This window comes from Choloepus didactylus, chromosome 2 (genome assembly GCF_015220235.1).
Source record: "Choloepus didactylus isolate mChoDid1 chromosome 2, mChoDid1.pri, whole genome shotgun sequence".
Classification (NCBI taxonomy): domain Eukaryota; kingdom Metazoa; phylum Chordata; class Mammalia; order Pilosa; family Megalonychidae; genus Choloepus; species Choloepus didactylus.
The window spans coordinates 19,374,434-19,386,104 of NC_051308.1; the positions used below are offsets into that span (position 1 = coordinate 19,374,434).

Genomic DNA, 11,671 nt, shown 5'->3' on the forward strand with positions numbered 1-11,671 from the left:
TTCCTCAGTGGTGCTAAGGGTTGAGAACCTCCACCTCAGGGATTCACTATCCGAGGTAGTGTCAGTAGTCACGGCCTTGGGCTGAGGTGAGCTGGTCAAGAAGGGAATGAGGGGCCATAGGGAAAACAAGCCTTATATGTCACCCCCACCCCAGGCTAACCAAGAAGCTTAGAGAGCTTATCTACATGAAGGCCAGGCGAGCTCCTAGCCTGATCTCAGCCTCCCTCATTGGCTGAGGAGAGCTCCTGAACACAACTTCCTTTCTCCTCAGCCTTCTGAGGAGGGACTTCCTGCCTGGTTCCAGAGAAAGGTTGTTCTGGATGATGAAGAACAGGCTAAGAGCTGGTGTCCACCCCACCCCCACATTCCTTGGCCCTGCTCCAAAGCATATCTCCACCCCTTCACTTCTCAGCTGCTATTTCACCTGTGGGGCCTAGGTCTTCCCTCAAATGGGTGCCCCAGGGCAATGATTCACCTAAAGGATGTAGAGGGACCTTCAGTAGGAGGGTGGTTGACTCCCCCTTAAATGCTTGAGCAAGATGTACTGTCCTAAGGCCAGAGCTGGGGGCTAACTCCTCCCTCCAAGCCAGAGCCCTTTGCAGGGAGAGTTTTTGTTTACCTGGAGTGTCCCCACCACCACCACCACGTTTGCTGAGGTGCCAGGAGTTCTTCTAAGATTCCACTTGATAAGGCAGGGCTGGGAGGGGCAAAGGGGAGTGCAGGGTTTCCAGTTCGCAGAAGGCAAGTAGCAGCCTGCAGAATGCTCTGACACCTTCACCAGGTCCTCCTGCTGCCAGGTTCAAGTGGCTTTCCTACCAAAGAACTCTGCAACGAGTACATCCAGAGGTCTCCATCCGGCCCCACAGCAAACCCCTCTCCCAGCAGTAGAGGGGAGAAGATCTCCCTCTGGTACCCATCTCTGGTCATCAGCCAGGCCAACTTATCCTGGAAGCTTTCCTGACCTGCCTCCAAAGTGACCAGTCTTCCAAGGATGCACGCTCTATGTCCCCAGGCACCAAACTGTACGTATCGTCAGTTCTGAACTCACCAGGGCTTGGCTGCCTTCTGAACCACACACATGAGCAAGCACCTACAACCAGGAAACACACCTCCAGAAACCACTGGGTGTGCATATACTGGGTGGGGGGAGTGGGAGGGACCCCTACCTGCTCTGATGATAGCTATTATTTCACCTCTGTGAGACTTGTCTGAACAAATGGGGGCGATGACAGAATCTTGGCAGTGTTGCTGAGAGGATGAATGGAGAAATTGTGTGTTCAGCAACTAACATTGTATCTGGCACATCAAAAGTGCTCAAGAAATGGTAGCTGCCATTGTTGTTGGTGAGAGGAGGAAAAGAAAAAGGAAGAAGAGGAAAGCTGTGCTCCCGGTTATGCATAACCCCAAAAGTGTGAGGAATCCTTTGCTCTTGAGGACCCTTCCACACACCACCGCCACCCTGCCCAGAACGCACTTCCTCTCCTTTCTCATTGAGGAACTCCACCTTAACCTTCCAGACGCAACTCAGCTGTGGCTTCCTCTGGATTTCCCTGATTTCCCCAGACACAGGTAATTGCACTTCCTTTGTTCTTCTATTATAACACTCCATGTTTTGTATTTTAAGTGTTTGCATTTGTCTCTCCCGCTTATCACCAACTACTTGAGGGTAAAAGATGTGTTCTTCATGGCTGTCTCCTCAGATCCTGCCCCCTTCCCTGGAGAGGAGGTCCCCAATAAATGTTATTCTACCCCTCGGCTCCAGCTCAGCCTTGGAAAGCCCCCAGTAGCCCAAGGAGCAAGCTCAAAGCATGGCACAACGTACCTCCACAAGGGTAATGGAAATGTGGGTAATGGCGCTTGCCATCTTCATTTCATTCCTGCAGAGTAGTGGTGAGATCATCGTTCATCAGCTGGAGAGCAAATGCCTGCAGAGAGGGCAGGAGATTTATTGAAAGTCACTTACTAAATTAACAGCAGAACTAAGATGAAATGTATCATCACTTCAAGATCAAAGCCAGGCTTAGCCTGAATCACATTTCTTCCATGAACAAATGACAACCCCAGACCTATAAAAAAAATGGTGGACACTTTGAGAGCTCAAATCAGAGAAAGTCTCCATCTTTAAAACTGGAGCAGAGAGAGGGCGTGTTCAGTCCTCATTTCAAACTCTGTGTGTCCCCAGAAGGCTCTGCCTGACCCCAGAATCTAAGTTAACTTTCCCTGTTATACTCTGACATCATTTCCTATAGTTTTCTGTCATAGCACTTGCCATGTAAATTGATGTATAATCCATTTGTGAAATTATTTGTTAATATCTGATTCTCTTCTAGACTTATAGATGAAGACAGGGATGTATCAAAAGGGCCTACCATACTACCTAGACTATAATAAGCCCTCAATTTATTTATCGAACAAATGGTTATTAAAGAGTCTTCCACATGTACAATATTTTCTAGATGTTAGTGAATAAAAACAACAGATGGATAGATGGACAGTTTGTTGAATTAATTCAGACACCAAACTGGCCTTGTGACTGTATTAGTTTCCTATTGCTGCTGTAACAAGTTACCACGGACTTAATGGCTTAAAACAACATAATTTTATTTGTCTGCAGTCCAACATCAGTCTCAGTGGGCTAAAGCCAAAGTGTCAGCAGGACTGGTTGCTCCCAGAGGCTTTAGGGGAGAATCCTTTTCTTTGCCTTTTCCAGCTTTTAGAGGCCACCTGCATTCCATGGCTAGTGGCCCCTTCCTCCAACTTCAAAGCCAGCAGCCCAGCACCTTCAAATCTCTTTCTCTCAGCTCTGCTTCCATTGCCACATCTCCTCCTCTGACTCTGACCCTCCTGCCTTCCTCTTTTCAGGAACTCTTGTGACTACAGTGGCCCACCTGGATAATACAGGAGACTCTCCCCATCTCAAGATTCTCTGCTTAATCACACCTGCAAAGTCCCTTTAACCATATCCACAGGTCCCAGGGATTAAGGTGTGGAGATCTTTATAGGGCCATTTTTCTGCCTACCCTGGTGACATATGAAGCATGTGTCTGGAAGTTTTTGACTGCAGGAGTCTTCTAAATTCCAATAGTCTCTGACTCCAAGCCTCAAAATGTTTTCATAAATTAAATATCCTATAGCTTGGACTCATGTCATTCTCAAAGTAGGGTTATGTTTTTGCATGAGACTAGTGTGTGTGTGAAATGTGGGTACGATGTGACTACTTGCATAGGGGCAGGGGACACCGACTTTCAGTTCCTATACCGTGGGTGTGCTGGTTTGTATATATTATGTCCCCCAGAAAAAGCCATATTCTTTAATGCATTCTTGTGGGGGCAGACATATTAGTGTAGATTGGGTTAGAACTTATTGATTCAGTGTCCATGGAGATGTGACCCACCCAACTGTAGATGATAACTCTGGATAACTTCCATGGAGGTGTGGCCCCATCCATTCAGCATGGGCCTTGATTAGTTTACTGGAGCACTTTATAAGCTCAGACAGAAGGAGCTCACAGCTACCTGGAGCTGAGACAGACATTTTGAAGATGGCTGTTGGAAGCTGATGCAGACATTTTGGAGAAAACCATTTTGAAACACAACCCGGAAGAAAGCAGACGCCAGCAATGTGCCTTCCCAGCTAACAGAGATTTTCCAGATGCCAATGGCCTTTCTCCACCACACTTTATGGCCTTAAGACTGTAACTGTGTAACCAAATAACCCCCCTTTTATAAAAGCCAGTCCATCTCTGGTATATTAGCAAACCAGGACAGTGGGCTTCCGTGAACACCCAGCCCTGAAGACCCTGCTAGAGCAACAGCAAAGCCCTCCTTTTTCCCAGGCTATGGCCCATTTGTCACTGTTGCAGACCCTGGGCAACAAGGAAGGCATTGCCCTTGGGAATGACCCCTTTACTCCCCCTTGGCTCAGACCGCTTTCTCCAGACAGACTCAAAGTCACCACTGTGAATTCAGTTTTTTCCTTGTTTCTTGGAAAGCACTTCTCAGGGCCATTTCAAGATAAACAAATGGTGAGGTTTGCTTAGTATCTATTTAAAGAGAATCGTCAGTTCCAATAACAAACCAGAGGCCAGTCCCAGTCTTTGGGACAAGACTGGAGCTACTGTGAGCGTGCGTGTAACTGCAGGTCAGGAACAAGCAGGCCTTCTGCACACACGTCACCTGACATGGCCCCCTTGTTCACTCAGCAGCCTCGTTTGCTGCCTCCCCAGTCTTTTTACCCCAAATGGACACAGAACATTATGGTCACCAAATAAGACTTTTCACGCAGTTTTTATATAACATTTACAGCCTTGGCAAGCTTAGCAGGAAAATTTTGAACTCACATAGCCCCTTTCACCCAGTAATCCCAAATGGCTTGGTTAGAACTGGTTGTATGTGTTCAAAGCACCCTGCTAGCCCTCCAGAAGCTCTGTTCATCAAAGTCAACAATCTACCTGATCCTGGAGGTATAAGAGCAGCCTGTGCCTGGCTGGGGTTCCATACAAGCCAGTGCTTCCATTATTTCCATTGCCTAATAGTGGCTGCAAAATGGCCCAGCAGACTGACTTCTTTATCCATTCAACAACCATTCATTTGAGCTCCACTGTATGCCAGGCACTGTTAGGCACTGGCAAGGCACTGGTGAGCATATGCTGATGTGAGGAGAAGTAGACTGAAAGGTAAAAATAAAAAGTAAGCAGACAAATAAATAAAATAACTACAGGTTGAAATAATTGTCATAAGGTTCCCAGGAGCAAAGCTAGAGAACCACAGAGAGGGACCAATAGTACATCATGCAAACAGGGAATGTCTCCCTGAGAAAGTTACACTTAAGCTGAGACATAAAGGAATTGAAGGATCCAGCCATGGAGAGGTTCAGGGAAAGAGTATTTCTGGCTGCAGGAGGAGCATGTGCTAGGTCCTGAGGCAGCAAAGATCTTGGCCAACATTCAAGGATCTGAAAAAAGACCAATGTGGCAGGAGTGTTGTGAGCATGGAGCAGAAGGGGACTGGAGAGGTCAGCAGGGGCCAAATGATGAAGAGCTTTGCTCAAAATTTGGGTTTGGGATTTTACTTTAAGTAGAATGGGAAGCTATCGAAGGGCTTTAATTGTGGGGCCAGGGACATGACATAATCTTCCTCTTCTTCTTTTTCTCTTTTTCCTCCCTTTCTTCCTCCTCAACCTCTTCCTTCTCCTTCTTAAAAAAAAATCAGTTTTGCTGCTGTGCGGAGAGTAGCATAGAAGTGAGCGGGAGGGGAGGAAAGGAGCCCTGTTAGAAGAGGTGGACTTGGGTTGTAGCAGTTGGAGAGAGAAAAGGGCAGACCCATATGAACACTGGAGATGGAGTTGATTGGATTTTCTGAGGGACAGAATGGGTCAGGGAGAGGATCTCAGTTGGCTGACTGTGCCTGCCTCGACAGGAGGTTCTGCCTGATCACAGAGTAGCACGCCCAGCTCACGGGCTCAGGAGTGACCCCGAGGAAATTGCTCCTACATGGCTGTCAGGGTCACATGCAAGCCTCATCACCATTAATAAAGTTGGACAGCACTGCTGTCCTCTGGAGCTCACCTCAGTGTGCAAGATGCCTCACTGACACTTATCTCCCCTGTGACAGGCAGCATTTCTCTGAATAATACAGTCTACTTTGCACAGGATAAGTCCACCTTTCATTTCTGAATCACCAAAGAAGATCTGCCCAAAAGCATTTTCCTGTGCTAGGCTGGGGTCCTACATCAGAATCAGTGGTGTGCTGGGGAACCAGCTCTCTGGGAAAAAAAAACAAAAACAAAAACAAGACTTGAATTTTAGCATTTACCAACTTCCATGACAAACACTCCCAGTTAACTGACTTCCCCAAATTCCTGAATAGTTAACAATTGGCTTTTGCCAGACTGCAGGAGACAGCTTTCTCACAGCTCTGCATGACTGCTGGTCCGGAACAATGTGCTAAACAATCTCTGGCTCTTCAATACTTAGGGTTGCCCACGTCAGAAGCCGAAGGAAACTTTGGGTGATGCGCTGTATCCATTGGCCTGAGAATATACTTAGTGACTCAATGCTCAAGTGTGTCTGTGTAAGTGAGTTATAAAACTGAACTGATTACTCAATTCAACTTCTCTCCATTGGTGATGGAGAATGGCCCAGTAGAAAACTGGCATTTTTCCCCATGGCTAGGCTTGGGGGAGCACAAGGAGAGTAGGAAAATCTGGGTGCCAGATAAATGACCTCAGGCAAGTCACCTAAGCTCTCTAAATCTCAGCCTCTACGTCTGCAAAATGAGCGGGTAGATGATCTCTAAAGGGTCCTTTCTCCTTAGTCACTGTATTCCTGTACTCAGAAAAAAAGTCATGGGAATGCAAAGGGAGGGCAGATATGAGAAACTCAGGGAAGAATGATGAGATATGGGAAATGCAAGCAAATACGGAATCAAAAATGGCACCCAAGGTCTGAGTCACTACCATGGCTTCCCATGCCATGCAAAATATCTGCAGCATCTTTTGGATTTCTCTGGACAGTAAAACTGTGTTCAATAACTACAGTCAGTACCTCCCAAAGTTGATGAAGAGCATCATAGAATGGCCCCTTGTAGCCTCTGTCTGAGGTGGCACCAATACAACTCTGTGACTTTGCCCAGAGGCTGGGTGTGGACAGTTTGTCTCCTGTGGGAGCCATGGGAGGCCAGAAGGAGGACATGCTAGGTTCACTCAATCACCCCTCACAGACACATGTCCCCTCCCTTCAATCATTTCATCTTCTCCCTACATGCATCCTGAAATGCCTTCTTCATTCTATAATGAACACACATAATAGCATCCTTTTCTAAGAAGCTACTGAGGCAAAAGTAGTTAAGATCAGGAAAGGGGACAGCAAGATGGGACCTAGAGAGCAAGGGATGAAACTTCTCCTTCCTTTCTTGTTTTCAAACTTTTCTGCACTCACTGGCAACATTGGCTGTAGACACATGAGATATTGAAGCAAACTTGTTTCTGCTTCTTGGTCCTTATTTGGGTGAATGTGCCTTTTCAAAATCAAGATGTTCTGTTTGTGGTTTTATATATATATATATGTATAAAAATATGAAAATTTCCTGAAACAGAAAGGAGCACTGAGAGTCACCATATAAAAACAGTTTAAACTGAGAAAAATAACCTAGTCCTGTAGAGTCCCAAAAAGAGCCCTGGTTTCCATGGGATGTCAGCAGAATGCTGGCTCCAGGCAGTAGCTGGGATGGGATGCTTACTTTAGCTCCAAAAAGCAAACATCCTCTCTAGATCCAACGTCAGTGCCCCACATGCAGTCGTTCCAATTTGTTTCCTGTTTTGGGCCCTCCCAGAAATACATCTCACAAACTTTTTATTTTCATCTCCCCACCTTGAAAAGCACATATTTACAAGTGTGAGTGTCTTAGCCAGGAATCCAATCCAGCAGGCATTCAAGACATTCAGGCAAGAAGAAATGCATCTCATGGAAAATTTTCCATTGCCAGCACTTTTTTTTTTTTTTTTAATTCCCAAGATAAATGGCTTTTTACTTATAGGACTAAGGGCTCCATTATTTTCCAAATACTTTGCTGCTTCCAAGGAGCCAAGGAAATTGGCCATGCACCTGGCCAGCTGATCCAACCTCAAAAATCTTCTAATCTTAATGAAAAGCTCCTAGTTTTTCCTCCCATTTAATAAATGTTTCTCTTCTCTTCTTACCCAGCAGTGTCCAGCATATGGGGTGGACAGGCGGGGTGCCCAGTTTATGTAAACAGGCAAGAACACCTGATTCATCAGAATTCTTTTCACTGCTTCCCATTCAGGAGCCCCTGGCAGCCTCCCTGCCCCAGAGGGCTCAAAGAACAGGTACATTATGACTTGATTTTTAATGTTTACGAATGTACGTGTGAATGTACGTGTGTCCTAAAAATCCAACTTCTTAGAGACAGCTTAAAGGTGTCGTTAAACTAAATCAGGTGGAAAACACTTTCCTGCTCTGTAGACACCTCCATTCTGTCTTCCAGAACCTGGGAGAGAGTAGCAAGGACTTGGACTGTGCCCCGGAGAGAGAATTTGCAGTTCTCTTTCTCAAGGAATAAATCACAGTCCCTCAGGCTGGAACAGGCAGGTGCTAGGAAATCTGGCTAACAGGTCAAGCTCAAGGTAATCCATTTGCTGAGTCCTCTCTGTTGGGTTAAGCTCTCATCGCACCTCTGGCACCTAGGAAAGGTAAAGAACTATGACTAAGTATCCGAAAGCAGGAAAGTCCATGCACAGCTGTAATTACTGCCTGATAAGTCCCTGCAGGGACTGAGAGTTTCCCAAAGGGCTCAGTGGGGCTCTTTCTGTGGCTGGTAAGCCAAGGTGAGTCCTCTGGGTAAAATCCAGGTGGAGGAACCAGAATTCAAACTTACATAACTGGACAGATGCTTTATGGAATGGCAGGAAGACTTGGAGTAAAAGTTACCAGGATCCTAAGCTGTTACAAACCTAGCTGAAATGCTCACATCCAACCTAAAGTACCCTCAAAACAAAGTATGACTCCTTTATAGCAGTGCTGTCCCCTAATGTGAACCGTGTATGTAATTCTAAATTTTCAAGTAGTCACATTAAAAAAAGTAAAAAGAAACAGGTGAGATTAGTTTTCATAATACAGTTAACTCACTACAAAATGTTATCACTTCAGGATGTCATCGATACACACAATTACTAGTGAGATATTTTACATTCCTGTTTTTTGTACGAAGCTGTCAAAATCCCGTGTATATTTTATACTTAGAGCTAGCACATCTTGATTTGTTTCAAGCTTCAAGTGTATTATAGCCACACGTGGCTTGCAGCTACTGTATTGGCACATGCAGCCTTTAGAGGTTGAAGTTTCTGCTTCACATTTGGCCAGTGGTAGCCATTCTGTAAACTTTTAATGTAGAGTGAATGAAATTGTTAGGCGTGAAATTTTATTAGATTTAAAATACTAGTGCTCTTAATAAAATAAGAATTTCTAAAAATTTCTTTTGAATAGTACCATCCCCAAACTTAGCTGTACTTTCAAGAGCTGATAGCTGCAGTGGAAGCCCTGTGACTTAGGCTAATAATTATCACACCTTCACAATGGAAAATAAAGAAAACCAGATTTTAAATGCTTCATCCCTTCAGAGTCATCCACCAGCACTGGGATTAAAACACACACGTACCTATGCTGTCCGCTCTGGGCACGGACTTCCCTTGGAGCACACAATCTAGTGGCAGACAAGCAGCCCCAGAAATGCCCAAAGCTGTGTGCACAAGAGGCAGTGATGGACGAAGGCAAGAGCCTTGCTTAGCCCGAGAGGCTTCTCATGATGGGAAAAGAGGGAAGACAGACGACAGGAAGGTAGCATGGAGCCACACGGCACGTCTGAGAACCGTAATGCAGCAGGCATGGTCTAGAGCAGCGCTCTCCAACTGAAATACAATGCGAGCCACATATGTAATTTAAAATGTTTTAGTACCCACATTAAAAAGGTCTTTTAAAAACTGGTAAAATTAATTTTAATAATATCTTTTATTTAACCCACTTTATCCAAGTTGTAATCAATCTAAAAAATTATTCTTGAAAAACTTCACGTTCTTTATTTCATAAGTCTTTGAAATTCCGCATGTGTCTTTCCCTGACAGCACACCTCGATTTGGACCAGCTACGTTTCAAGGGCTCAATACCCACCTGCAGCCAGGGGCTACCATATTTGACAGTGCAGGTCTAGATGGGGGCGGGTTTCTGTTGAATAGTAACTTCCAATCAAATTCTTGCCTTCAAAAAAGAAGTTGGGCCAGCTTGAAGATAAAAAAGAAGGTTCAGTCACCAAAACATTTTTAAGGAGCCCAGGCTGATGAAATTCCAGCCTGTGGTGCTAAGCGCAGCAACCGGCTGACGAACAAGAGGCATCAGGTTTTCTAACGTCTTCCCCAGGGTGTCTGTGTGAATAATGTAGCCCTGAGGAACTTATGCAAAATTTTACCAAGTGCCCGGACACCGAATCATAAGGCTGACCCAGAAAAGCGCGAGGGCACCTGTGGAGCTCAGAGGCTGGGAGCCAGGTCCCAGCCAGCCCGTGGAGGTCACCTGAGGTCACTGGACAGCCTCTCCCACCACTGCCAAGGGAAAATTTGCAGGATGGGGACAGCGAGCAGAGTGAGACTGCCTAATGTGGAAATGTTTGTATCTGGGGCAGTGGAGGCGCTCCGGGCAGCTGCACAGCCTGCGGAACCGAGGCCAGGGCAGCAGAGCTATTAGCGCAGCACTTGACAGTAACCAGATTCACGCAGGAACAATGTGAAACTGCCACAGCCCCGCACGCTTGCCAAGATCCCAACAGTATCTTTCCTAATAAGTCTGGCAGTGCCTGATTCCTCTCTCTGAAGAATAACCTCTCCCCTCCACCCACCCCCCATTTAAGAAGAGGAGGTGGGGTGGGGGTGGAGGAGAAGGGGAGGAAGCCAAACTGAACAAGAATTTGGAAAACAGCCCTCCTGTCCCTTGCCCTCCCCTCTCTGCAACAGATCTGCTTTGTGAATGAAGTGGGCACTTTCTCCAAGATGGTTCTTTACCCTTTGGACATTGAGTGGGTCTCAGACTGCTTCAGCCCTTCTCTCCTGGGGGAAGGAGGAGATGCACCCCATTGGGAGCGTCCCTCCCCGTTTCCTAGTCCTCCTGCCTCCCCCTCCCCAGAAGGCATCACCCACCTAACTTCAGAAGGAGGTTAGCCCTCCCCAAGCGTGAGCCTTTGCATTGCTCGGTCCAGAACTGCTGCCTTTGCCCAGTGGATCCCAGCCACTCTTCCCTGCTGCTGCAGGGAGTTTTTTTTTCCCCCTCCTCCAGTGCTCCAGTCCCACACAAAAGGAACACAGGATTACGCCACGTGTGTGTTTGGGTCAGGAGCACTTTTGAACTGTAGCTCCAAGAAAGAACAGCCTGTACAGCCACTCCATGTTTCCCAGCAACAAAGAATGCACAATAGATTAGCCCTCACTGGCAAAACAATTTTTTAAAAAAAGAAGTTTAGCCTGGTCTCTTCATAGGGTCTTGGAGAGGCAGTGGCTGGACCGAACAGCACCCTGACAGCGTGGCGCACGGCCAGCATCCCTCCCCTCTGGGGCTCAGCCAGTTCTTGACCTTGGATGGTCCAAGACCTTGTAATATGAATACGGTAGGGGTTGTGCAAGCTTCCAGACCCAGGTGTGGTTGAAGGTCAGTGGCTGGTGGACGGGGGCTTGCCTGCCTGCCATTGGGAGAAGTTTCCAAAGAATAAGTTTCTTGCCTGAGGGCTTGTAGATAATTAACATGTTTCCTGTGTTAACCAGAGAGTTAATAGTTATTCAAAGCACTCGTTGATAATGGGGGGTGGCATGGGGGTGTGTGGGGGGGGCAGAAAACAAATACATTAACCATTAATCCAGGGAAAAGCCATAAAAATTAGGAGGGAAAACACAGCCTGAGAGAGGAATTCACAGGCTGGAGGGTTAGGCTGGGCAGACCTGGTGGGGCTAGAGGAGGGGTGGGAGGGAGTGAGAACGAAAGTTCATGCATACTTAGAGCAGCACTGTTACTGTGTTTTTTTTCCCCCCTTTTGCTTTTTTTCATCGCTCTGAGGAAACAGACAAGGGACAACGCAAACAACAAGCATGGGAACATTACAAATAAAGCCGGTTTTAT

General features: G+C 46.4%; 1 long non-coding RNA gene across 1 annotated transcript; it reads right to left on the bottom strand.

Annotated features, from left to right (window-relative positions):
- Positions 1-266: 266 nt before the first annotated feature.
- LOC119522740 lies at positions 267-10,071 on the bottom strand. The gene is made up of 6 exons (XR_005214513.1): positions 9,683-10,071; positions 9,174-9,423; positions 5,567-5,763; positions 4,451-4,668; positions 1,823-1,925; positions 267-825 (listed from the first exon to the last, which is right to left on the bottom strand). It is a non-coding gene; the product is annotated as an uncharacterized LOC119522740 (long non-coding RNA).
- Positions 10,072-11,671: the final 1,600 nt, after the last annotated feature.